Source organism: Lepisosteus platostomus, chromosome 15 (genome assembly GCF_059453375.1).
Source record: "Lepisosteus platostomus isolate fLepPlt1 chromosome 15, fLepPlt1.hap1, whole genome shotgun sequence".
Classification (NCBI taxonomy): Eukaryota; Metazoa; Chordata; class Actinopteri; order Semionotiformes; family Lepisosteidae; genus Lepisosteus; species Lepisosteus platostomus.
In genome coordinates this window covers 1,524,040-1,551,500 of record NC_142625.1, presented here as the reverse complement: position 1 = coordinate 1,551,500, position 27,461 = coordinate 1,524,040, and the positions used below count along the sequence as shown (strand labels likewise).

At 54.4% G+C, this 27,461-nt stretch overlaps 4 non-coding genes and 1 pseudogene across 4 annotated transcripts; all 5 read right to left on the bottom strand.

Annotated features, from left to right (window-relative positions):
- Window positions 1-910: 910 nt before the first annotated feature.
- Window positions 911-1,111, bottom strand: LOC148647595 (U2 spliceosomal RNA; annotated as a pseudogene).
- A 6,653-nt stretch (window positions 1,112-7,764) lies between these two features.
- On the bottom strand, window positions 7,765-7,948 carry LOC148647594 (U2 spliceosomal RNA). The gene has a single exon (XR_015926895.1). It is a non-coding gene; the product is annotated as a U2 spliceosomal RNA (small nuclear RNA).
- A 6,248-nt stretch (window positions 7,949-14,196) lies between these two features.
- On the bottom strand, window positions 14,197-14,384 carry LOC148647593 (U2 spliceosomal RNA). Its single transcript, XR_015927077.1, has one exon. It is a non-coding gene; the product is annotated as a U2 spliceosomal RNA (small nuclear RNA).
- Window positions 14,385-20,574: 6,190 nt separating this feature from the next.
- On the bottom strand, window positions 20,575-20,765 carry LOC148647592 (U2 spliceosomal RNA). The gene has a single exon (XR_015926829.1). It is a non-coding gene; the product is annotated as a U2 spliceosomal RNA (small nuclear RNA).
- Window positions 20,766-27,268: 6,503 nt separating this feature from the next.
- Window positions 27,269-27,461, bottom strand: LOC148647591 (U2 spliceosomal RNA). The gene has a single exon (XR_015927060.1). It is a non-coding gene; the product is annotated as a U2 spliceosomal RNA (small nuclear RNA).

The window sequence follows — 27,461 nt, the reverse complement described above, 5'->3', positions numbered from 1 at the left end:
TAAGACCTCGGAACTGCGGTCAAGCCACTTGAACCTTGATCTTAGCCAAAAGGCCGAGAAGCGATGCCCACAAAGGCGCGGACCGACGCGCGGGCGTTCCGCTGGCGCACAGTGGCGCAGGCCGACTCCTCTGGAGCCCGGGACCCGCGCAGCTGCCGGCCTCCCTGCAGCCAGAGGCCTGCCGCGGGACTCTGCTCCCCCTCTCTCTTGCCTGCCCGCCTGCCTTCCTGCCAGTCCCGGGCGGGGGCCCTGCTCTTTGATCTTCTGTCAACGGCCCGACAACGACCGCAGCCGCAGGGGGCGCCAGCCGCCCGGCCTCCTTAGCTTAGGCCCCTCCCACCGGCAGCAGCTGCGCCCAACCGGCTGCAAGCCAAAGCCGAGCGCCAGCACCTGCGGGCAGAGGCAAGGGGCAGCTCTCTCTCGGGAGGGAGGGAGGGACGGGGACGCGCGCGCACACACGCCTGCCTGCCTGCCGAAAAAAAAGAAAGAAAAGGTGGATATACTAAGTTTTTTGGAGGGAAAACGCCCAGCTGTCGAAAGGGGCCCGCCTGCAGGGACGGGGACGGACACACACGCAAGCAAGCAAGCAAGCAAGCAAGCAAGCAAGCAAGCAAGCAAGCAAGCAAGCCACGCCTGCCTCCCTGGGAAAAGGCTGAAAAACCTAAGTTTTTTGGAGGGAAAACGCACGGGAGCCGAAAAGGGGGCCGGCCTGCTTGCCCAGAGAGTCGAGACGCGGGAAAGCGCACAGAGGGAGCACGGGAACCGAGAGGGCGAGAGAGAGAGACAGAACACAGAGACACACAGATGGGGGACGAGGGACGAGACCCGAGAAGAAGGAGCTCCAGTCCACTTCGCTCGCTCGCTCGCTCGCTCGCTAGCTACCTACGTCTGTCTTTTCACCGCTGAGAGAAGGTGGTGCACCGCTCCCGGAGGCGCTGCAATACCGGGCCGATGCGTGGAGAGGACGGAGCAAGCTCCTGATCCAGCTCCCTGTTCCAAAAATCCGTTTAATATGTGGTCCCCCGATGGGGGACGTATCAGATATTAAACTGATAAGAACAGATTTTTTTTTTTTTTTTTTTTTTTTTATTATACAAAATACAAAATAAAACACCAAAAACTACAAATACATAAGTCCAAAAACACAATCAAAAACAAAAAACAATTACACAGCTAAATCAAAGATATCATAATCTCATCCCTTATATAGACACAACCCACCCCAATACAATTCCCCTGCTCAAAAACAAACCCACAATTAACATGAAGCAGATATGCGTACATAAAATAAACAACTTACTTGAAAAACACAGTACATGATTTCCAACCCCAACCCTATTTACCATAATCCCGCCCCTTATGCAAATTACCTTCCACCCCCAAATTCACCCAACAGTCTTATTTACAAATTACAGGAACATTAAAGGACCTAGACTATTTCCAATCCCAGATATCCACTATGGATTTCCATTTCTCCTTTGCGGCATGAAAACCCCATCTTTTTATGTCCCCTTCTACCAACCCTCTCAAATTCCATAAAAGCCTTCTATATAACCCATCTACTGTACAAACAATTCCCCTCTTGACTAACAAATTCCTGGAATTCCATAACTCAAACTTAATTAAACTAACTAGCAACCATAACACAAAGCTCTTAGCGTTTGCCCCACCTCCCACCTTCAACCCATATAACACAACTGCAGGAAGTACACAGAAAGTGGAGGACAGGCTACTAAACAAAGTTTCACATTTGTTCCAGGTCCGCTGAGCAAAATTACAGTCCCAAAACACGTGGCTGATCGACTCCACCGCATGACACCCGGCTCTAGGACACTCCTGCTGCTTTGTCAACTTATGTTTGAACAAAACCTCACGAACTGCCAAACGACCCCAAGCGGATAGCCAGTTCAAATCCATTAGATGGTGCTGTAGCCCTCTGGGCTGGACTCGCCGCCAGACCACGTTGGGGACGCCACCTACGAGGCTGGCCTCTTCAGCTTGAGTTACTGCAGAATAGAGCCGTCTGTGGTTAAGCAGGACCTGGTGATCTTTAAGCTCAGGGTGCTGTTTCAGCCAGTGTGTCGCATGCCGATAGTGCCATGGCAGATCGTTCCCATGAGGCAAACTGTTGGACCACTGAGCCAGGGCGCGCACGTGGCTAGATAGCCAGAACCTGACAAAATACTGAAAGGGATGTGAGACTGGGGAATGCAGAGCTATACACAGGCCAGACACATATATACAGTTTAGCTTTACAGGGAAGTTGGGAACTCCCCGTCCGCCTTCTTCCACTGGGCGATACATATCGACTCTGCGCACATACTCATATTTTCCCCCCCACATGAACATAAAAACCTCCCTTACCAGATATCTGTTGAAGCGCGCAGGCATGGGATACACCGATGCTAGATAAACCAGCACAGGCAGAAACACCACTTTCAGGATCAGGACTTTACCTACAAAGGACAGCTGCTTGTTCTTCCAGTGCGTCAGCTGCAGCCTAGCCTTCTCCAGCCTCTGGGACCAATTGCACCAAGCAGCATCCTGTGCCGTGAATAACACCCCTAGAATCTTAAGGGGCCCTTGACAGATGTCCAATCCATGCGCTGGTCCCAGCTGTTCTTTCCAAGGCCCGAAGAACTTGATCTGACTTTTCCCCCTGTTTAGCTTTGCACCTGACGCGAGGGAGAAGTTCTCGAAGACGTCCAAGGCCGCCTGTAGGCTAAGGTAAGAGCTGAGAAATAAGGTAACATCGTCAGCATATAATGCCACCTTAACTCTTTTTCCTCCACTCCCAGGTACGAGGATCCCGTCAATGGATGGCTCCTTCTGGACTGCCCGCGCATAAGGTTCCATATATAGTGCAAAAAGTAATGGGGACAGGGGGCAGCCCTGACGCACACCAGACTCTTGGAGAACCAGTCCTCCCAGGTGCCCGTTCACCAGAACTCTACTGCCAACCTGTGAGTACAGTATTTTTAACCAGCCCAGCATGACAGGGCCGAATCCCATCTTCTCCATCACTTGCCAGACAAAGGTGTGTGAGACATTGTCAAAAGCTTTTTCTAGGTCCAAGCTGGCGATCAGCAACGGGACGTTCCTGTTCTCGGACCACGCTATCACATCCCGTACTAGTTGGAGGGTCCAGCTGGCACGCCGACCTCGAACCCCGCAGGTTTGGTCCCAACCGATCACATGAGCTAGGACCCCCTTCAAGCGGTTTACCAGCACTTTAGCGATCAGCTTATAGTCCACGCACAACATCTGCAGCGGCCTCCAGTTCTTAAGGTCCTTTGCAGGTCCTTTTTTATACAACAGTGTGAGGATTCCCTCCCTCATAGACTCACACATAGCCTTCCTACGAAAGATTTCCTCCGTCACCTGAAGTAAGATTGGCCCTAAGATATCCCAGAACGTCCGATAAAATTCGGCTGGTAGTCCGTCTTTACCTGGTACCTTACCAGCCTTCATGCCGAGCAGAGCGTCGCCAAGTTCCTGCAAGCTTATAGGAGCCTCCAACTGTTCTTGGGCTTTGACAGGAACCTGCGCTGTAATACCGCTCAGCAGCTTTGCACCCATGGCCTCGTCCACCGTCTTTAGGGAAAAAAGACATTGGTAAAAGTGCCTCACCACTTCCAGCATCTCCTCACTACTAGTAACTATTTTCCCCTCCGAAGTCTGAATGCCAGTCATCACACTGCGCTTCTGTCTCTGACGAATTTGCCGGAAGAAAAAACTGGAACATGTTTCGTGAGATTGTATGAACTGCACGTGGGCTCTGAACAGGTAACTCCTTGCCTTTTGCTCGTGATAAGTGCGCAGTTCAGCTTTAGCTGCTGCAATATCTTCAGGGCACACTGACATATCCTTATTACACTGGGAAAACAAGGTGTTTAATCTTTCCTGCAGCGCCCTGCCCTTCTGCCGCTCACGCTTGAGCCTTGCTCTGCCATAAATTCTGGTCTCCTTTCTAATTTTCTTTTTTAAGTGTTCCCACCAATCAATCAGGGGAGTCCCCAGATTCCTCTCCTTCCACCATGTTTGCAATTTGTACCTCATTACCTTGACATATTCGTCTTCTCTTAGGTTCTCCGTATTTAACTTCCACACCCCACGCCCAAACTGGTTCCTTAAATGTGGAAAATGGGCCTCTACTAGGGCATGGTCAGAAAAACCTACCGGCAGCACCACCACCTTCTCCACAGGTACGTCCAGTGAGGCGAATACATAATCAAGGCGCTTCACAGTACCTTGAGCGTTCCTCCACGTGGCCTCTGCTTTCTCCTTTCGGATCCGGTAGGCGCAGTCGTAAAGTCCAAACTGTGCTAGAAGAAGATTGAGCTGCTTTGCCCCTGGATCCCTCTTATCTTGGAGGTCCACGTTAAAGTCTCCTCCCATGATGATCCATTTGTTGGTAAGGCAAACAGGATAAAGTTCCTTAAAGAAATCTGCCCGTAAAGCCATCATTGCCGGGGCATACACACACACACACCGAAAGCAATTCTCACCCGAACAAATATCCAAATATAAGGCTCTCCCAGGCACTACATTCACACATTTCTCCACTATAAAATTGCGATTGCCAAATAAAACTCCAACTCCCGAGGAGTGGACACCTCCGATATTCCATCTAGAATCTCCTCTGTCCCACTCACGAGTGAACTGTATGACGTCTCTTTCATCTTTTAGATGGACTTCCTGCACCAAACAAATATCAAAAACCATGGTTTTCAGGTAAGAAAAAAAGTCCGTCCTCTTTACTAAGTTCCTTAAACCCCGAATATTTAAAGTTAATATTTTCAACATTAGGGGGCAGTAAAAAGGCTCATCAGCTCCATGTAGGCTTGACGCACTGACGCCTCCCTTTGTCCCTGCAAATATAGTTTATCTATTTTACCTCCTGATCGCGTACAGCCAACTGACACTCCTTCATGCAACCTCAGCACACGTCGGAAGTTTGACGGCCGGGGCGGGTACTGCACGTTTCCGTTCTTCCAGGCACAGGTCTCCAAAAACTGCAGCGGGACCTCCAGAATCTTCAGCACTTTGTCTGGGCGCCTTTCCACCCCCACCTCGTACATCTCCTTCAGTTCTCCCTTGTCCCTTATCCATTTCTTTACCAAGTCACCCAACAACATCCTCTTGTTGGTCGCATCTATCTGGTTGCGGCCCTTTACTTCGAGGGTTGAAATCTCCTCACCAGAGTGCTCACAACGCACCACGATCCCTGCCGGAGATAGCCCTTGCTCATTGAAGGTCCTAGGCCAGACTATTTTGCTGGCCTTTTCGTCCCATTTACAGAACTTCTTGAACCTCATAGGTACCTCAGCGAATATAAAGACATCTCGTTCTTCTCTCTGCAGGGCGACGCGTGGCTGCATGTGTTCTTCTGAGGCTTCTGCCGAGGTCGGGGTCATCTCCGTTTCTGGAATGACAAAGCCTGAGGACATACCCGACTCTGCCGTAAGGGGGGGGTCACCCACACCACTTACCTCGCCCTCCGACCCTAGTGGAGTAGATTCGGCCTGGGCCAACGAATCTGTGGCCATCGACTCAAGGTATTCCATGGGATCTACACCCGATTTCTTCACCAAGGGCGGCACATCATTTTCCGCCTTTCTTTTCACAACTTTCCTGGCCTGGACGGTGTCCATGGCCTCCTCTTCATCCACTCTGTCCCCCCAGTCTGCCCCTACTTCCTCCGCAGAGGGCAGGCTTGATTCCTCAGCCAACGCTCTTATATGCTCTAGCGCGGCGAGCGAGACCCCACCTTCCTCCTCTGCGCTCCCCAGGACCTCCTCAGCACTCACCGGAGCCTCCGTCTCTTCTTCGCCGCTGCGATCTTCTGCTGAGGTAAGTGCTGTTGCCGTCTGCCTGTGGTCCGTTACCTCCTGCCCTTGATCCACACCCTCAGGTTCCATCACCTCCTCGCCAGCGTCAGGGACCAGCGACGCCGGTGCCGGGCCCTCTGCTGCATCTTCTGCCTGGTGAACTGAGGTAACACTTGCTGCCGATGTGCCACCCGCCACGGCTGCGAAACTCATACCTTTCTTTGGGCACGCCCTGTAAATGTGCCCAGAGACCCCGCACAAATTACATTTCGGCTCAGCCCTGCACATGAAGGTGCTGTGCCCCACAGTATCACACCTTCGACAGACCTCCACATCACAGTCAGCAGCATAATGGCCCTTCTGCCTGCATCGTCTACACGCCAAGGGTTGATCAGGGTAGTACAGATAACCTGTATAAGTTCCAATTGAGAAGTTAGCAGGAGGGTGCAAGAGCCCATCTTCAGCACTAGGGTCCGCTCTGAAACGCACCAGAAATTTCCTTTTCCCGTTCCAGACTCTCTTCCTATCCATCTCCTTGATACCCGTGCCCTGAACGTCAACAAATCTTTTAAGAAAATTAACAATGTCTGCGTCTGGGGTAAAAGGGTTGTTCATATGGACCCATATGGGTCTCGCCTCCCGTGCAAACAAAGGTTCAAGGAAAAAATGAACAAAAGGTTCCTCCAGTCTGCGAGCAGTCAAAACAGACCAAACTTTCGTGCACTGTTCAGCAGAGTAAAGTGACAAATCAAAAATCTTTTTACCTGGAAAGTCCTGGAGGCAATAGATCTCTTCAGGCTGTAAGGACAAATGCTTGAAAAGGACTTCATCCTCGAAAGCATCCCTCTTGGCAAAATCCTTGTCAGAAGCCTCCACTCGCAGCACAAAACGCACAGTATGCCTTGGTCTTGCATTCTTGCTTGAAGTCCTCTCCATCTTGTGTAGAGTGGCCGGAATCCTATCCGCCACAAAGAAAAAATCGCCGTCGCCTGGAAAAAGCCGCGCCGTCCACCCCTTCCCGCCTTTGACTCAGAGCCCAAGCCGCGGTCAGGCCACGCACTCAGGATCTTCGCCAAAAGGCCGAGAAGCGATGCCCACAAAGGCGCGGACCGACGCGCGGGCGTTCCGCTGGCGCACAGTGGCGCAGGCCGACTCCTCTGGAGCCCGGGACCCGCGCAGCTGCCGGCCTCCCTGCAGCCAGAGGCCTGCCGCGGGACTCTGCTCCCCCTCTCTCTTGCCTGCCCGCCTGCCTTCCTGCCAGTCCCGGGCGGGGGCCCTGCTCTTTGATCTTCTGTCAACGGCCCGACAACGACCGCAGCCGCAGGGGGCGCCAGCCGCCCGGCCTCCTTAGCTTAGGCCCCTCCCACCGGCAGCAGCTGCGCCCAACCGGCTGCAAGCCAAAGCCGAGCGCCAGCACCTGCGGGCAGAGGCAAGGGGCAGCTCTCTCTCGGGAGGGAGGGAGGGACGGGGACGCGCGCGCACACACGCCTGCCTGCCTGCCGAAAAAAAAGAAAGAAAAGGTGGATATACTAAGTTTTTTGGAGGGAAAACGCCCAGCTGTCGAAAGGGGCCCGCCTGCAGGGACGGGGACGGACACACACGCAAGCAAGCAAGCAAGCAAGCAAGCAAGCAAGCAAGCAAGCAAGCAAGCCACGCCTGCCTCCCTGGGAAAAGGCTGAAAAACCTAAGTTTTTTGGAGGGAAAACGCACGGGAGCCGAAAAGGGGGCCGGCCTGCTTGCCCAGAGAGTCGAGACGCGGGAAAGCGCACAGAGGGAGCACGGGAACCGAGAGGGCGAGAGAGAGAGACAGAACACAGAGACACACAGATGGGGGACGAGGGACGAGACCCGAGAAGAAGGAGCTCCAGTCCACTTCGCTCGCTCGCTCGCTCGCTCGCTAGCTACCTACGTCTGTCTTTTCACCGCTGAGAGAAGGTGGTGCACCGCTCCCGGAGGCGCTGCAATACCGGGCCGATGCGTGGAGAGGACGGAGCAAGCTCCTGATCCAGCTCCCTGTTCCAAAAATCCGTTTAATATGTGGTCCCCCGATGGGGGACGTATCAGATATTAAACTGATAAGAACAGATTTTTTTTTTTTTTTTTATTAGAAAAAAGTTCAAAACATAGTGTCATAAAAAAACAGTCCTACACTAACACCCCCCTAATGTCCCGTGCACAAGTCCTTCCACCGCTCTCTTGCGGCATCAAACCCCCACTTCTGAATGTCCCATTTGACCCTCCTGGCCACCTCTTCCTTCACCCTCCTCAAGATCCCAGACGCAGATTTCTCCACTCCATGCTTCACTAAATCCGTCCGGGCGTCCCACAGGAAGGCCTTGACCAGGCTAATCAGTAGCCACAAAAGGAACTTCCGATTTCTGGCTCGGATGCCAGATATCCCTTTCAGGATGACCGCTTGCGAGATCGGGGAATCGGGGCTTACCTGCGCAAAAAAGGTCCCGCACAATCTCCACACCCTCTGGGCGAAGGCACACTCCCAGAAAACGTGGCTCACCGTCTCCTCACCTGCACAGCCATGTCGCGGGCACAAACTCTGTTTAGAGAGCCCGTGCGCATGCATAACGGCCCTGACTGACATACGACCCCACACGCAGAGCCAGTTCAAGTCTTTGAGCTTATTGTCCAGCCCTTTCGGCTGGACCCGCTGCCAGATGTTCCTGGACACACCCGGGATTGCCGACTTTCCCTCTGTCTTCACCATCACATACATCGTCCGATGGTTCAAGGACCGTGTTCCCTCTCTTACCTCCGGGTGTGCCCGCAGCCACCGCACCGCGTGGCGGTAGTGCAGCGGGAGCCGCTCCGCTTTAGGGGTCGTGTTGGTCCACACCGTCAGGTGCCGCATGCTGGCCGCCAGCCACAGACTCACAAACCGGCTGCACAGGTGGGCCGGGTTGTCGTGCAGGACCGTGCACAGGCTTGCTACAAAGGCACAGTCCAACTTCGCCGGGAAGTCCAGAATCTCCCTGCCCCCTTCGGCCAGGGGCCTGTACATGTCACACCTTTTGACCCGCTCATAGGTGTGACCCCAGACGAAGTTGAAAATGCTCCTTACCAGATCTCTCCTCCTCCGGACCGGTAGGGGGTACACTACCGCCAGGTGGAGAAGCAGAGGCAGGATTTCTATCTTCAGGACCAGCGCCTTCCCAATCCAGGTCAGCGATCTTTGCTGCCAAAGGCCCAGCTTCCGGTTGACTTTCCGGAACCTGGCCTCCCAGTTGAGACTTCCTGGATCTGTAGAATGGAAGCTCACGCCTAAGATCTTCAGCGGCCCAGTCGTGTGTGACAGACCGCCGAAGTCCCTCGGCTCGCTCGGCCAGGTCCCAAATACTTTTACCAGGCTCTTGGCCCTGTTCAGTCGGGCGCCGGTACCTTTAGAGAAATCCTCGACAATGCTGAGAGCCCTTCCCAGGCCGCCTTCAGAGCCCAGGAAGAGCGTGACGTCATCTGCATATGCCGCGATCTTCGCCATCTGCCCTCCTCCACCTGGCACCGGGATCCCATCCACCTCCGGGTCCCTCCTGAGCTGGTCCAGGAGGATCTCGATGAAGATTACGTACAACAGGGGCGAGAGAGGACAGCCTTGTCGCACACCACACCGCACTGGAATACGCTTACCCAACGCTCCATTGACGCATACCCGGGACGTCGCTCCGTTGTACAGGGTCTGGATCCAGCCGACAAATCTGTCCGGCAGACCCTTCCTCTTCAGGAGTGCCCACAGAATCTCATGATGAACCCGGTCAAAGGCCTTGGTCTGGTCCAGGCTCACCAGCATGAGCGGCAGGCCCCTATCTTCTACCCATGCTATGACATCGCGGATCAGCTGCAGGGTCCAGCTGATCTTACGGCCTGCCACGCCACATGTCTGGTCAGCCTTCACCAAGGCCGGCATCACTGCTCTCAGGCGGCCGCCCAGCACCCTGGCCAAGATCTTGTAGTCAGTACACAGGAGCTGAATTGGCCGCCAATTGCCCAGGTCTGCCTTGTCACCTCCCTTATGGATGAGGGAGATGACACCGATCTTCATGGTGGAACCGAGCCCATCACGATCCAGCACCTCGTTAAACACCCGCACCAGAAACGGCTCTAACTGGTCAAAAAAGGTAAGATAGAACTCGGTCGGTAGACCGTCTATGCCAGGGACAGTGCCCTTCTTCATACCCAACAGGGCAGATCTGATTTCTGCCCCTGACACTGCCCCGCCCAATGCAGCGGGGTCGTCTACCACCGTCTCCACTCCATCCAGGAGCCTGTTCCTGACACCGGCGTCGGTCTCCTTTTCCTCAAACAAGGTGCTGTAGTATTCTGTGGCACACTCCAACATCCCGGGTATGGAAGTGGCTACAGACCCGTCCGTTCTCCGAACGCCTTCAAAGGATCCTCGTTCTTGTTGCCTCCTCACGGCGCCGAAGAAATGGGACGAGCAGCTTTCCTCATTCTCCCTCCAAACTCCCCGCAACCTGAAGAGAAAATCCTTAGCTCCCTGCAGCCACTTACCCCTAAGCAGGCTCTTGATCTGGGCGATCTTCATGCCATCGTAAGCGCCCCCTTGGTTCAGCTGAGCATACAGTGCCTCGAGCTCCTCCTGGAGCTTGGCGCACTGGCGTTCCTCCAAGCTTCGGCGGACCCTGCAATACTTCTTTGTCACCACCGAGATGGTGCGCTTGCAGGACTCCCACCAGTGCACCGCCGAACTGAAGGCTTCCCTCCTCTCCGCACATTCTCTCAGCACTGTAACGACCTTCCTCCGGTATCTCGCCTCTTGCAAGACTTGCCTATTCAATTTCCAGTAACCAGTCTGGAAACGAGGGTCCTCAACACCAAAGGAAACCGTCAGCATGTGGTGATCTGAGAACCAAGTAGGGGTCACTTGCCTGCTTAGGGTCGTCCAGCTCGCCGAAGTAAGGACGTAGTCCAGCCTCCTGAAGGTTCCCCTTCCGTTGTCCCAGGTGTGGTGTGCAACATTCTGGAATCCATCCCGCAAGCCGAAATCTGCAATCATGGACCGGAAGACGTGGGCACCCTCACCTTGTGAGTCCCCCAGGTCGATGTTGAAATCCCCGCCAATAATCAGCTCCCTGTTCGTATACAGCAGGGGCTCCAGATCTTTAAGGAAGGAGCCCTGCTGTCGCCTGTCCGCCGGGACGTACACGCCAATCAGTCTAGTCCGCACTCCATGCCGGGTCCCATCGACCACTAGCAGGCGCCCGGGGACCACAGAACTGACCACCTGTGCCACAAAACCTGGGGAACCACACAAAATGCCCACGCCAGAGGAGTTCACCCCTCCAACGCTCCACCATGAGGGCCCCTTTGTCCACTCCTTCTTGTACGCAATCACATCTTCGCGGTCCTTCAAATGGGTCTCCTGCAAAAAACAAATGTCTACAGATCTTTGGGATAAAAACCGAAAAACTCCTGTTCGTTTTTCCCGGTTTCGCAGACCTCTCACATTAGCCGTGGCCACTGCGAGAGTCATGGCTGCTCCGGGGAACTGTCACTCTCCATGCCCTCGCTGGAGCTAGAGCCAGATGGATGCTCTGCCCCTGCTGTACTGACCGAACTCTCGGTGTCTGTCTCCTCCACGCAGGCGGCCGACGAGACTGGACTCAGAGCCACCTCCATTTCCGAGACGAGGTCGGGCCCGGGATCGGGAATAAATCCTGGGCTGGAAATAAGGCCGGGCCCAAAACCAGGCCCACGGTCAGGGTTGGGGTCGGGGTCAGGGTCGGGGGGAGGGGGGGCGGGATTAAGGTTGGGGCTAAAGCCCTGATCAGGGTCAGACCGGAGCGAATAATCGCGGTCCGGGGTAATGACCTGGCATGTTACCACGGGGCTCCCATCACCTGAAAGGTTCTGCACAACAGAGTAGGGACCCCGTACCACAACTCTGTCTCCCTGCCCAGGGGGAAGGGAACCTGCGGTGCCTCCCAGCTCCTGGTCGTCCCGCGTCGCCTCCGGAACTGCTCCCTCCTCCATCTCTTCCTGGTCTGCCATCTCCTCCTGCTCTGGCGTCGTCGCCTGGCCTGCCTCCGTCTCTGGGACCAGCTCTGCCTCCTCATAATACACCCTGGACGTCTTCTTCTTCTTATCGCCCATCTCCGTCTGTCCCTTGCCCGCCTGCGACCTCTTCCTGTTCTTCTTCACCGTCACCGGCATGTGGAGGATCCCCCCCTCCTCCTCACCTTGCCCTGGATCTGCGGGTGGTCCTGCATCTGCTGCAGCGGGTGTAACTTTTACGGCCTCCGCCCAGCTCCTTACATCCCCTTCTCCTACCCATGATGGCCCTTCCTGTGGGTCGGCGACTCCCTCCTCTTGTTGCCTCCCCTTCCCCTTCCCCTTCCCTTTCCGTTTCTGCCTTACCACCACCGTCCACTCGGTGTCCTTCTTGGCTTCTCCAGGGCCTCCTCCACCGCCATCCCGATGTCCTTCCTCGTTGTCCCCCGCCTCACTGCCCTCTGACTCCGTCTCTTCCCCTGCCAGCCCCGCTGGGTCATGGATGGCTCTAGCAAACTCAGCGTTCCTAAGAAGGCAGCTGCGGTACAAGTGGCCGGTGTTGCCACACAAGGAACACTCCTTAACAGGACAGTTACGCGCCTGATGACCTCGCTTATGGCACTTCCTGCATTCTGTTGCATTGCACTCAGCTTCCCGATGCCCGGACTCCCGACACTTGCGACAAAACGACGGCTGATTCCCGTAAAAGAGGTACCCCCTACCTGGACCGATCGCGAAAGTGGCGGGTGGGTGGGCAAAACCATCCCTGCTTCTCCCGTCCGGCCGCAACTCGACGTGATACTGCCTCTTCCCCGTCCAAACCTTATACGGGTCCATGATCACCCGCGGAGGCTCCAAGACGTCGACATACCGGCGAAGAAAAGTCGTGACATCGCTGTCGGGGACAAAGGGGTCAAACATGTGCAGGATCACTGACCTTTCATTGTTGCTTTGCAAACCCACGCACTTATAATTTGCAAGCCCGCCACTTTCCATTGCCTTCGCGATCTTTTCCGAAGCGCTGCGATGTCCTTTCTCCTCCACAAACGAGAGATCCATATAGCGTTGCACCCGATTCCCCTGCAAGCACTTAATCTCCGTTACTTCCAGATCCAAGATCCCAAAGAGGATCTCCCCTTCAAAAACATCCCTTCCCGGCATCTCCCCATCCGCCTTCCAAATGAAGCGGATGGTCTTCCGGATAAGGGGACCCTCCTCCGCCTTCCTTGCTGCCCCGGGATCTGCAGCCATGGTTGCGCAGCTTTTTCGGCTGCCGAAGCAGCCTACTCACCGAACCCGGGGTCCGCAAGAGTCCAAACGTCCAATCCAAAAAACGAAATCCAGAAACCGTCGTCCAGGCACAAATCCGAGGTCCAAATCCAGCAAATCCAACAGCGCAGTCTCCTCCAAGCGGTCTCCTCTTCGGTCTTCCCTTCACGGTCTCTTGGTGTTTCCCCCAGCCGCGGTCAAGCCACGTACTAGGGATCGCAGCCAAAAGGCCGAGAAGCGATGCCCACAAAGGCGCGGACCGACGCGCGGGCGTTCCGCTGGCGCACAGTGGCGCAGGCCGACTCCTCTGGAGCCCGGGACCCGCGCAGCTGCCGGCCTCCCTGCAGCCAGAGGCCTGCCGCGGGACTCTGCTCCCCCTCTCTCTTGCCTGCCCGCCTGCCTTCCTGCCAGTCCCGGGCGGGGGCCCTGCTCTTTGATCTTCTGTCAACGGCCCGACAACGACCGCAGCCGCAGGGGGCGCCAGCCGCCCGGCCTCCTTAGCTTAGGCCCCTCCCACCGGCAGCAGCTGCGCCCAACCGGCTGCAAGCCAAAGCCGAGCGCCAGCACCTGCGGGCAGAGGCAAGGGGCAGCTCTCTCTCGGGAGGGAGGGAGGGACGGGGACGCGCGCGCACACACGCCTGCCTGCCTGCCGAAAAAAAAGAAAGAAAAGGTGGATATACTAAGTTTTTTGGAGGGAAAACGCCCAGCTGTCGAAAGGGGCCCGCCTGCAGGGACGGGGACGGACACACACGCAAGCAAGCAAGCAAGCAAGCAAGCAAGCAAGCAAGCAAGCCACGCCTGCCTCCCTGGGAAAAGGCTGAAAAACCTAAGTTTTTTGGAGGGAAAACGCACGGGAGCCGAAAAGGGGGCCGGCCTGCTTGCCCAGAGAGTCGAGACGCGGGAAAGCGCACAGAGGGAGCACGGGAACCGAGAGGGCGAGAGAGAGAGACAGAACACAGAGACACACAGATGGGGGACGAGGGACGAGACCCGAGAAGAAGGAGCTCCAGTCCACTTCGCTCGCTCGCTCGCTCGCTCGCTAGCTACCTACGTCTGTCTTTTCACCGCTGAGAGAAGGTGGTGCACCGCTCCCGGAGGCGCTGCAATACCGGGCCGATGCGTGGAGAGGACGGAGCAAGCTCCTGATCCAGCTCCCTGTTCCAAAAATCCGTTTAATATGTGGTCCCCCGATGGGGGACGTATCAGATATTAAACTGATAAGAACAGATTTTTTTTTTTTTTTTTATGTTTTATTATAAATATACAAAACCAGTCCAACACACTATTTACAGAACATCATAACCAAAATCAAACCCCCAAAGAAAACAACCCCTTCCAACGCTCTTTTGCAGCAGCAAACCCCCAACGCAAAATATCCCACTTTACTCTTCTTGCAATGTCAAGCTTTACTTTTAACATTACTGAATTTGCTGAGCCCCCACCATTGTGTTTCACCTGCTCTTCCCGAGACGCCCATAAATATGACTTTACCAAACTAATAAGGAACCATAGTAAAAAGGTTCTACTCCACTTGCGGGGACTCGCTATTCCGCGCAATATCACCCGGTTAGACATGACAAATCCGGGTGCTATCTGACCGCAAAGCCTCCCGCACAGACCCCACACGCGTTGCGCAAAGTCACAACCCCAGAATACGTGAGACACAGTTTCAGATTCAGAGCAATCGGGTCGCGGACATTTGTCCTGTCTTGCCAGACCATGTCTATGTAGGACTTCTCTGACTGACAACCTATCCCACATAGCCAGCCAATTTAAATCCTTCAGTCGGTTTTCAAGCCCTGCCGGCTGTATCTATCTCCACTCTGCCTCCGATACCCCAACCACTGCAGACCCACCTTTCTCTATTATGGACCTGTACACGGCCCTGTGGTCCAGAGACTCCGTTCCCTTCTTCACCTCCGGATGTTTCCTCAGCCATGTAACCGCGTGTCTATAATGCCAGGGCAACTGCGAAGCCTTAGGTGTGGTATTTGTCCAATCTACCAGATGTTTCATTGTGGCGGCAAACCACAGCTGCACGAAACATACACACAGATGATCTGGGTTCTCATATAGGGTTTTACACAAGCTCGAAATGAACACCGAATCTAGTCGGAGTGGAAGGTCAGGAACCTCCCTGCCCCCCTCCTCCACCGGCCTGCACATGTCCACGCGCCTGATGTGTTCATATCCTCCGCCCCAAACGAAGCGGAAGATAATTCTCACCAGGTCTCTACGAAACCTGGCGGGCAGCGGGTATACACAGGCCAGATGGAGAAGCAATGGCAACACATCCACTTTGAGCACCAGTACCTTTCCGACATATGATAGGGACCTGCTCCGCCAGAGACCTAACTTTTGGCTCACCTTCCTAATTTTGATCTCCCAATTCAGACCCCCCGAGTCGTGATTGTGGAACAATACGCCCAAGATTTTGACCGGGCCTACCGCTAGTGTAAGGCCTCCGGTTACATCCTGCCTATCCCTCCATCTGCCAAAGTATTTAATTGTGCATTTATCTTTATTCAGGAATGCGCCGGTGCTGACTGCTAGGTCCTCCGCAAGTCTCAAAACTCTATCTAGACTTCTGTCCGTGGTGAGGAACAGGGTTACATCCTCAGCGTAGGCTGTGACTTTCGCCTGCATTCCACCACTGCCTGGGACCACCACCCCTTCCACTAGGGGGTCACTGCAGATCCGATGCAAAAAGGGTTCTACATACAAGACATACAATAGCGGAGACAAGGGGCACCCCTGTCTCACACCACACGCAATTGGTATTCCAATACCCAGCCGACCATTGATACAGACCCTTGTGATGACTCCATTATATAAAACCCGGATCCACCTTATAAAGATCTTTCCTAGGCCCATTCTCTCCAAAACTGCCCAGAGAAATGAATGGTTAACCCTGTCAAATGCCTTATTTTGATCTAAGCTTACGAGCATCAGCTCTAAACCCCTATCTTCCACCCACTCAATGACGTCCCTAATAAGCTGGAGGTTCCACGAGATCTTTCTGCCCTCCACACTACATGTCTGGTCACGGCCTACCAGATCAGGCATCACCTTCCTCAGCCGTCTACCCAACGCTCTAGCCAAGATCTTATAATCCGTGCAGAGCAGTTGGATCGGCCTCCAGTTATCCAGATCCTCCTTCTCACCCTTCTTATAGATCAGGGACAAAACCCCCGTCCTCATTGTCCTGCCCAAGTCCCCAACCCTCAGGATTTCCTCATAGACCTCTATCAGCATGGGCTGTAGAAGGTCCCAGAAAGTTATATAAAACTCTATTGGTAGCCCATCAAATCCTGGAGCTGTACCTTTCCGTAGTCCCGCCATCGCTTCTCTAATCTCTACAGCTGTCAGACGTGCCTCCAAGCTGACTATATCGACGGTCTTCCTCTCTAAACCGGCTAACCATTCTTCCCACCGTCCCTTGTCCACCGGTTTTTCAGAGAACAGAGCTCTGTAGAACTCTGAGGCACACCTCAACATCCCTTCGTTGTCTCTCGTTATCACCCCATCTTTTTGCCTTAGGCCCTCGAAATGGGTTCTTGTCTGCCTCGCGCGAACAGATCCGAAAAACTGAGCTGTGCATTTCTCTTCCCCTTCCAACAAAGTGCCCTTCAGCCGGAAGAGAAAATCCTTCGCCCGCTCAGACCAGAAATTTTCCAGTCTGAGCTTTATCGCGGCCGCCCGTTCAGCGTCAAAGGATCCCCCCCGGTTGAAAATCACATATAGTTCCTCTAACTCTCTTTGCCATTCGCTTAGCTCCCTTCTTTCCGCCACCCTTCTATGCCGACAATACCTAATCGAGCCCCTAGCCACAGCCTTCTTGCAGGCTTCCCACCAGCTCACTGCAGTCGGGAACCTCCACCTTCTTGTTTGGAAACTCTCAAGCAGCGCGACTATCAAACTTCGATAGTCCGCCTCCAACAACACTTTCGTGTTAAGTTTCCAATAGTTTGCTCTGGAACCCAAAGCATCCGATATCAACTCAACGGAAATCAACAAGTGGTCCGAGAACCACACCGGAGTTATCTTCTCGGCACGTACCGATCCCTGTAGGATGGTAAAAATATAATCTAGGCGTCTAAAAACGCCCCTTCCATTGCTCCACGTATGGAACCTGGGAGCCTGGCTAGAGTCCTTATGGCAGTCCTTCAGCTGAAAACGGCTGACCATGTCCTTCAAACCACGCACTCCAGCCCCACTTGCATCGCTCAGATCCATATTCAAATCACCCCCTAACACCACAGCCCTATTGGTGAATAAGTGTGGCTCTAAATCTTTTAAAAAGGCTGCCTGCAGCCGCCTCTCAGCGGGTGCGTAGACAGCTATCAGCCGCACCTTAAGGCCTTCCCACACACCATCTACTATTAACAGTCGCCCGGGAACAACGGAGTTGACCTCACTCGCCGAGAAATTCGGGGTCCCACATAGGATCCCCACACCCGACGAGTGCACGCCACCCACACTCCACCAAGACTCCCCCTTCACCCATTCATTTTTAAACACTCTCACATCTTCCTTCGAACCCAGGTGAACCTCCTGCAAAAAACAAAAGCCGAATTGGCGCTCAGAGAGGTCTTTAAAGACGCCAATTCGCTTCGATTTTTCTTTTAGCCCTCTGGCATTTACTGTACATACCACACGACTCATGTTGGATCAAAGGGGGTCTGCAGCGGCGATTCCTCACCCACACTAAACTCTGACCTTTCCGTGCCTACAGAATCTGGAGCGCTCTCCGCCTCCCCGGAGAACTGCGAGGACCCCTCCCCCGAGGATGACGATTTTACCTCGGGATCCTCGGAGTCAGAGAGGTGAGCCTCCCTTTCCTCCCCAGTCTGTTCTAGACCTCCGGTGCTTCCTTCCTCAGGATCGCCACCAGCCATACCTTGACCTGGAGGAATGGGGTCCTCGGAAACCGTCACCCCAGTAGATTCCTCCATCAAAACAGACTCCCTCTGTTGGCCCTCTCCCTCCCCTCCCTCTGCCTCCCCCACCCCACTCTCCCCCACTACCCCTCCCTCGCCCTCCCCCTCCCCCCACCCCTTCTCCACACTCACTGATTCTTTCACAACATTTCTCTTTTTCTTTTTCCTCTTTTTTTCAACACCTTTCACACCACCCTCACTCTCAACCTCCTCCGAGTCCGCCACACTGTTGTCATCCTCTCTTGGGTCTTCTGTGGCCAACAGCTCGAAAATGTTCACCCTGTGTTTTGCTGGCGGCGAGTCTGGTCCTTTTACAAACGACCCAAGCGTAGGCTTCCTCTTTGCCGCTCTGCTAAGTCGCTTGGACCAGCCCAGGGAGTCCGAGCTCACCCTCGCCACCTCCGCTGCCCGGGACGAGACACTTGGCCCCTCCTCTGCCGGTCTCGATGTCGCCGCTGCTGCCCTCTCCGGTTCGCCGCCTCTCTCGGGCACGCCGCCTCTTACCGGTTCGCTGCCTCTCTCAGGTACGCCGCCTCTCTCCTTCCCAGTCCACGCTCGGGAACCCCGGTAGATCCTCGGGTCTCTGGACGGTCCAGGGAGGGCGTCTCTGGGACCAGCTACAGGTGCTCTGACCGCTTCCGCAAAGCTGCGACATTTCTTCGGGCAAGATCTGTACATATGACCAAATGCTCCACAAAGATTACAAGTTGCCAATTTTCCACAATTGGCCGTCTCATGGTCTGCTGCTTTGCATTTTCTGCAGAAGGCCCTAGTACAGTCCACCGCCTTATGCCCTCTCTGAAAACATTTCTTACATGACAAGGGCTGCCCCGGATAAAACAAGTATCCCCTGCTCGGACCGATGGAGAAATACGCTGGGGGGTGCGATACTCCATCTTCCTCAAGTGAGTTAGACCGCAGCCTGACTAAATACCTCCTTTTACAAGTCCATATGTTCAGACCGTCAGTAACTTTTTGCCCTGCACTTTGCACATCTACGAACCTTGTAAGGAACGTGAGGATGTCCTGTTCCGGGACACGCGGGTTAAACACATGTACAGTCAAAGGCCTCACTTCTCTCACAAACAAAGGCTCTAGCAAAAAAGCGTTTAGGGGTGCCTGATCTTTCTTGGACATAGCCTTCTGCCAAACTGCTTCGCACAAATTGTCCGATTCCATAGTCAGATCAAAAATTCCCTTGGATATGAAATCCTGCACGCAAGTGATGTCCTCCTTCCTTATCTCAAGCGCTTTGAGCAAAACTTCCATTTCAAACCTCTCTCTGTTCGCCCATTCCGCCTTCTGTGCAGCCTCTTTAACTACAAAGCGCACTGAGCACCGCATCTGTCCCTCACGGGACAGAGGGTGCCCAGCCGCTGCGTCGCGGGTCCACTCACCAGCCGGAGTTGCTGCCATCTGGAAGCCCCACTTCGCCCTCTGGGCTCAACCCAGAGCGACTACCCGTGGTGGCTTTTGATGATCTCCGGCTCCCGCCCTCCGTCGTTGAGTCGTCTTCCTCGTCTGTACTGGTTCTTCCTCCTCCTCCAGCGCAGAAGAAATCTTCGTCGTCGTCGTCTTCACACCCCCCCAGCCAAGTCCTCAGACCGCGGTCATGCCACGTATCTTTAGATCTTGGCCAAAAGGCCGAGAAGCGATGCCCACAAAGGCGCGGACCGACGCGCGGGCGTTCCGCTGGCGCACAGTGGCGCAGGCCGACTCCTCTGGAGCCCGGGACCCGCGCAGCTGCCGGCCTCCCTGCAGCCAGAGGCCTGCCGCGGGACTCTGCTCCCCCTCTCTCTTGCCTGCCCGCCTGCCTTCCTGCCAGTCCCGGGCGGGGGCCCTGCTCTTTGATCTTCTGTCAACGGCCCGACAACGACCGCAGCCGCAGGGGGCGCCAGCCGCCCGGCCTCCTTAGCTTAGGCCCCTCCCACCGGCAGCAGCTGCGCCCAACCGGCTGCAAGCCAAAGCCGAGCGCCAGCACCTGCGGGCAGAGGCAAGGGGCAGCTCTCTCTCGGGAGGGAGGGAGGGACGGGGACGCGCGCGCACACACGCCTGCCTGCCTGCCGAAAAAAAAGAAAGAAAAGGTGGATATACTAAGTTTTTTGGAGGGAAAACGCCCAGCTGTCGAAAGGGGCCCGCCTGCAGGGACGGGGACGGACACACACGCAAGCAAGCAAGCAAGCAAGCAAGCAAGCAAGCAAGCAAGCAAGCAAGCAAGCAAGCAAGCAAGCAAGCAAGCCACGCCTGCCTCCCTGGGAAAAGGCTGAAAAACCTAAGTTTTTTGGAGGGAAAACGCACGGGAGCCGAAAAGGGGGCCGGCCTGCTTGCCCAGAGAGTCGAGACGCGGGAAAGCGCACAGAGGGAGCACGGGAACCGAGAGGGCGAGAGAGAGAGACAGAACACAGAGACACACAGATGGGGGACGAGGGACGAGACCCGAGAAGAAGGAGCTCCAGTCCACTTCGCTCGCTCGCTCGCTAGCTACCTACGTCTGTCTTTTCACCGCTGAGAGAAGGTGGTGCACCGCTCCCGGAGGCGCTGCAATACCGGGCCGATGCGTGGAGAGGACGGAGCAAGCTCCTGATCCAGCTCCCTGTTCCAAAAATCCGTTTAATATGTGGTCCCCCGATGGGGGACGTATCAGATATTAAACTGATAAGAACAGATTTTTTTGTTTTTAAATATATTTTATTACAAAAGACATCACAAACAATCATAATCAAACCTTAATCACAACGACAACACTGTACATAACAGAAAACAAAGCCCTGAAACAGAAAAAAAAACAAAAACCCCAAACACTCCTCATTACCATAACCCCACCCCTTATTCTAATGAACACACACCCTCTAAAGAAACAAAAACTCTCTCAAAAACTCAGAATCATCCCTTCTACTCTAAATATCTACTAGAGATTTCCACTTTTCCTTGACCGCATGGTAGCTCCAATTTCTCAGGTCGGCTGCTATCATGCATTTGACGTCCCACTTTACTTTGTCCCAAACTCCCCTCACACTCCGCAACACACCTTTTTTAACTAGGACATTTCTGGCAGCCCATAATTCAAACTTAACGCAACTGATCAAAAACCATAAAACAAAAACAGTCCCTTTTGTCCTCCCCCTCCCCCCGACGCCATACATCAAGGTCGCTAGATTTATTTTAAAACCGGACTCTAGCGTTCCTAAAAAAGGCGCACACTTCCCCCACACGCGCTGTGCAAAAGAACAAAACCAAAACACATGTTCGATCGTCTCAACAGCTTGGCAGTCCGCCCGCGGGCACCTGGCCTGCCTAGTGAGCTTGTGCTTGTACAAGACATCCCGCACCGGAAGCCTTTTCCACGCCGCCAGCCAGTTCAGATCCTGCATGTCAAGTCGTAGGCCTCTGGGCTGTACCCTCTTCCAGATCTTTGTGGCGACACCCCCGACGATAGTGGCTTCCCCCTGCTCCATTACTGCGCGGTACAGTGCCTTGTGGTCCGCCAGAGGAGGATCTCCCCCGGCCAGATGAGTTCTCACCCAGGCTACTGCGTGCCTGTAATGCCACGGTAAGTCTTCCCCGTGCGGGACGTCGTTCCTCCAGCCTGTAAGGTGCCTCATACTGCTGGCCAGCCAGAACCTTGCAAAAAACTGAGAGCAGTGCGTTACTGGTTGACCTAAAGTAGCGCACAACCCCGACACATACAGGCAATTCAGTTTGACGGGGATGTTTGGAACCCCCCTACCTCCCTTCTCGATTGGACGGTACATATCGATGCGCTTGATGTACTCATATTTCTTGCTCCACAAGAAATCAAAGGTGACTTTAACAAGATATCTATTGTATCTTGCAGGCATTGGGAAGACATAAGCGAGATGAATCAGCGCAGGCAAGACTTCTGTTTTCAATACTACGACCTTCTCCGTGAAAGTTAAAAGTCTATCGCTCCATCGCTGCAATCTCACCCTTGTGACTTCTAAAGTCTGCAGCCAGTTGTGATGCACCATCCCCTGGTCTTGGAAGGAGATGCCCAACACTTTCAAGGGGCCCTTACAAAAGTCCAGCCCACATATCCCTCCCTCCCTCTCTCTCCATGACCCGAAAAACTTAACCTTACTTTTTTGCTTGTTCAGCCTGGCCCCTGACACCTTAGCAAAGTCCTCAAAAAGGACCAGAGCTTTATGCAGGCCATGGTCAGAGGTCAGCATCAGCGTTACGTCGTCCGCATACGCAGACAACTTGACCCGCTCTCCGCCACTCCCAGGCACTAACAGCCCGTCCACCTCTGGGGACATGTTCACCATCCTCACAAACGGTTCCATGTAGAGGATGAACAGCAACGGGGACAGGGGGCAACCTTGCCTCACTCCCGAGTTTTGCTTCACGATCTTCCCAGTGAAACCATTGACCACGACTCTGCTGCCCACCTGTGCATACAAAGTCCTCAGCCAGCCAATAAAAGTGCGTCCGAAGCCCATTCGTTCCATCACCTGCCACAGGAACGCGTGCGATACCTTGTCAAACGCCTTCTCCAGGTCTAGGTTGGCTAAAACTAGTGGCAGGTTCCTTTGTTCAGACCATGCAACTGCATCCCTAATGAGCTGCAGAGACCAGCTGATCCTTCTCCCTTTCACGCCACAAGTCTGATCTTTGCCCACCACCGACCCTATTACCTCCTTCAACCGATTGACCAGTACCTTGGCAATGAGCTTGTAATCGGCACACAACATAGTGAGTGGCCTCCAATTCCCTAAGTCTGTTGTCTGTCCTTTCTTAAATAATAAGGTCAGGACCCCCTCACGCATCGAGTCCCCTAGTCTCCCCTTAGTGACGACCTCAATTGTTATTTTGAGCATTATAGGCCCTAGTATGCCCCAAAAAGCCTTGTAGAATTCTGCAGGCAAGCCGTCCAAGCCTGGTGCCTTCCTGTTTTTCATCCCGGCCAGCGCTCCTTTAAGTTCTTCTATACTGATAGGCCTTTCCAAAAAAAGCCTGCCACTCTCCGGCACCCGTGCAGTGATGCACTCCAACACAGCGGACCCCGATGCTTCTCCTACAAGTTCACCCGAGAAGAGTTCTTTATAGTATGCATGGACCGCCTTCAGCATACCATCAGTGTCTTCCACTATTTTGTCGGCACTAACGCGGACCCCACTCATACTTCTCCTGTTCTGAAGTCTCCTCACCTGCCGGAACAGAGAAGAGGCGCATGTCCGTTGCTGCAACAGGGAATCGATCCGGGCTTTAAACAGAAAGCTTCTAGCTCTTTGCTGGTGATAAGTTTTCAACCTGGCCCTGACAGCTGCTATTTCCTCCATGTCAACTGCCACCCCCTCATTAAGCAGAGAATAAAGGTTATGCAACTCCCGTTGCAGGGTCCTCCCCTCCCTTACTTCACTCCTCCGGCGATTTAAACTATACTCCTTAGTGAACTTTCTGATCCGCTTCTTCACTACCTCCCACCAGTCCAGAGCCGAAATATGGCTCCTCTTTGCGCCCCACCATTCATTCAGCTTGGATGCCATACACTTAAGGTAAGGCTCCTCACTCAATACCCCCACATTCATTCGCCAATAACCCCTGCCATACAATCTGTGCTGAAGACGCAATTCAACCTCGACGATGGTGTGGTCGGAGCACCACGTTGGCTGGACAGCAGCTCTCTCCACTTTCACTTCCCTTGAGGCGAAAAAGTAATCTAGGCGTCTTGCAACTCCTGCTGAGTTCCTCCAAGTCATCGCCACTGCTCCGGGTGCGACTCGGGAAAAGCAATCCACCAGGTTAAAACGCGTCAAGAGCCCTCGCAGCTGTCTCCCCCCCGCATCCTCCCGGCTGCTGAGGTCCACATTGAAATCTCCACCTATGACGAGGGTTTTATTTGTGGCACAAAGCGGGTAGAGCTCTTTAAAAAAATCTGCCCTCAAGGAGCCTACTGCAGGGGCATACACTGAAATAAACCTAAAATTATCATTGCCAAAACACACATCCACACACAAGGCCCTCCCAGGCACTATTACGTTGCACTCTTCCACACTCATTTCACGGTTACCAAATAAAATCCCCACACCCGACGAGTGAACCCCTCCCACACTCCACCGAGACCCCCCCTTGTCCCAGTCCCTCGTAAAAGCCACAACGTCCTCGCCGTTCTTCAGGTGCACTTCCTGCAAAAAGCACACATCAAAGCTCAGGCTTTTCAAAGAAAGAAACACTGCTGTCCTCTTCACCCTGTCTCTCAGCCCCCTCACATTGAGAGTAGCTAGCTTCATCTCAGATGCTGGTTAGAGCCTTCCTTCCCATTTCCTAATGATCTTCATGGCCGCAATGTACACATCCCTAACCTCCGACTCCTTCTGCCCATACACGTACAATCCAGTGACCTTCCTAGTTTTCCCGTTACTTTCGATCTTAACTCCCGGGAAGGACCTCAAAACATTTTTAAGCCCCCCGGCTCGATTAGGAAACTTTATGCTCCCCTCCATCCATTCACACCGTTTCAGGAAACTGGAAGATGCGTCGAGATACTTCACTATTCCGCCATCTCTTTTGAATGCACCGGCCGCAAAGGCCGCCTTTGCCAAGCCGTCATTGTTTCGCCACTTCCTCTCCATGTCCTGCAAAAGAATCTTTTTAGGGACGATTTCCGTGTGCGTCTCCCCATACAGCTCAAAACGCCGGATCTCACTCCCTTCGCGCACGCAGCCGAAACGAATGTCCCTCTGCGATATCTGCTGTTCCTCAAAATCGGCGGGCCATATAACCTTATCGCTCCTCTCGTCCCATTTGCAGAGTTCTACAAAGTCTCGGGGAAGTTCAGAGTCCAGCCAGAGGCCTCCCCCCTCTCCTTGTCTTTGGACTGCACCGGCCTGCGCGTCTTGGGTGAGTACATTACCGCTTCCGTCAATAGTGCCTTCAGTTTCGGGGACAAAAGGTGTTCCAGTGCGTTCCGAGGAGCCGCTGCCACCAAGCTCCTCATGCTCCACGTCCCGGATCTCTCCTTCCTCTTCCTCCACCCGGCACAGTAAGGGGGCTGAAGCCTCAGACACCTGTCTGCCACCCGGGGCCAGTTCCTCTGGATCCCTGCCCGCTTTTTTTGCAGAAAGCTCATCGGATTCGGCAGCCTTCCTCTTGACTGACTTTTTGGAGGAAGAAACCCCATCTTCCTCCTCCTCCTCCACTCTATCCTCCCAGTCCCTTGGTGGGGCTATGCCCTCCATCTCACTCACCGCGTCCTTTAAGAAAGGTAGCCCGGGTGTATCATAGCTGATGGCATCTCCGGAGTGGCCCGTTTCCATCTCCTCATTTGCCATCTGCTCCTCACTGTCTCCTGGGACACCTTCCCCAGCTGCCTCCTGTTCCGCTGGTGGATCTTCTGCCGAGCTTCCCAGCACGCCCGTGTCAGCTGCCTCGCTCCCGGAGTCCCTCTGGCCTGCAGACACAGCTTCCTCATCCTTCCGTGGCCTGCTCATGGCTGCGGAATAGCTCCTAGCCTTTATAGGGCACTCCCTATAGGCATGCCCCGGCTTTCCACATAAATTGCACTTGATGTCTTCTGTGCAAGCGGACCCAACATGCCCGATACCACCGCACCTTCTGCATATCTGCACTCTACAGTTCAGAGCAATATGGCCCTCTTGTCCACAGCGCCTGCACGTGAGGGGCTGGCCCGGATAGAACAAGTACCCATTGCTCGAACCGATAGTAAAGGAAGCTGGCGGGTGTAGTAAACCGTCGCTTGCCTGCGTACTAAACCGGAATCGGACTCGGTACCGTCTTTTCCCACTCCAGTATTTCTTTCTGTCCAGCAATTTGACTCCCTCATCCTGCACATCCACAAAGCGCTTGAGGTAGCTCACAATGTCCTCCTCCGCCATGTAAGGGTTGAATACATGCACTGTTAAAGGCCTCAGTTCTCGTGCAAATAAAGGTTCAATATAAAACCGTTTGAGTGGCTCTTCATTCCTGTGCTCACTAGCAAGTGACCAAACCTCATTGCATTTAGTGTCAGTGATTAAAGTGAGGTCAAATACCTTCCTCCCGGGAAAGTCTTGTAGGCAGTAAGTGTCCTCCGGGTGCACTCCCAAGGTCTTCTCCAGCACCACTTCCTCAAAAGTATCTCTGTAGATCAACTCCTGGGCTTCTTCCTCCTCCTTCAAAACGAACCGGATCGTGTTCCTCAGCCTCGCCTCTCTGGTGCTCGATCTTCTCTCCATCCTTCCGAAATGGCCGGATCCTCCTCCGCCACGTAGAAAAAAGAAAAATGCTCCCGCCTAGCCTGTAGACAGGTCCGGGGAAAAAAGCCCCCTCACCTTCTCTCCTTCTGACTGCTCCTACAGCCGCGGTCAAGCCACGTACTGTGATCGCAGCCAAAAGGCCGAGAAGCGATGCCCACAAAGGCGCGGACCGACGCGCGGGCGTTCCGCTGGCGCACAGTGGCGCAGGCCGACTCCTCTGGAGCCCGGGACCCGCGCAGCTGCCGGCCTCCCTGCAGCCAGAGGCCTGCCGCGGGACTCTGCTCCCCCTCTCTCTTGCCTGCCCGCCTGCCTTCCTGCCAGTCCCGGGCGGGGGCCCTGCTCTTTGATCTTCTGTCAACGGCCCGACAACGACCGCAGCCGCAGGGGGCGCCAGCCGCCCGGCCTCCTTAGCTTAGGCCCCTCCCACCGGCAGCAGCTGCGCCCAACCGGCTGCAAGCCAAAGCCGAGCGCCAGCACCTGCGGGCAGAGGCAAGGGGCAGCTCTCTCTCGGGAGGGAGGGAGGGACGGGGACGCGCGCGCACACACGCCTGCCTGCCTGCCGAAAAAAAAGAAAGAAAAGGTGGATATACTAAGTTTTTTGGAGGGAAAACGCCCAGCTGTCGAAAGGGGCCCGCCTGCAGGGACGGGGACGGACACACACGCAAGCAAGCAAGCAAGCAAGCAAGCAAGCAAGCAAGCAAGCAAGCAAGCAAGCAAGCCACGCCTGCCTCCCTGGGAAAAGGCTGAAAAACCTAAGTTTTTTGGAGGGAAAACGCACGGGAGCCGAAAAGGGGGCCGGCCTGCTTGCCCAGAGAGTCGAGACGCGGGAAAGCGCACAGAGGGAGCACGGGAACCGAGAGGGCGAGAGAGAGACAGAACACAGAGACACACAGATGGGGGACGAGGGACGAGACCCGAGAAGAAGGAGCTCCAGTCCACTTCGCTTGCTCGCTCGCTACCTACCTACGTCTGTCTTTTCACCGCTGAGAGAAGGTGGTGCACCGCTCCCGGAGGCGCTGCAATACCGGGCCGATGCGTGGAGAGGACGGAGCAAGCTCCTGATCCAGCTCCCTGTTCCAAAAATCCGTTTAATATGTGGTCCCCCGATGGGGGACGTATCAGATATTAAACTGATAAGAACAGATTTTTTTTTTTTTTTTTTTTTTTTTTTTATTAAAACAAAT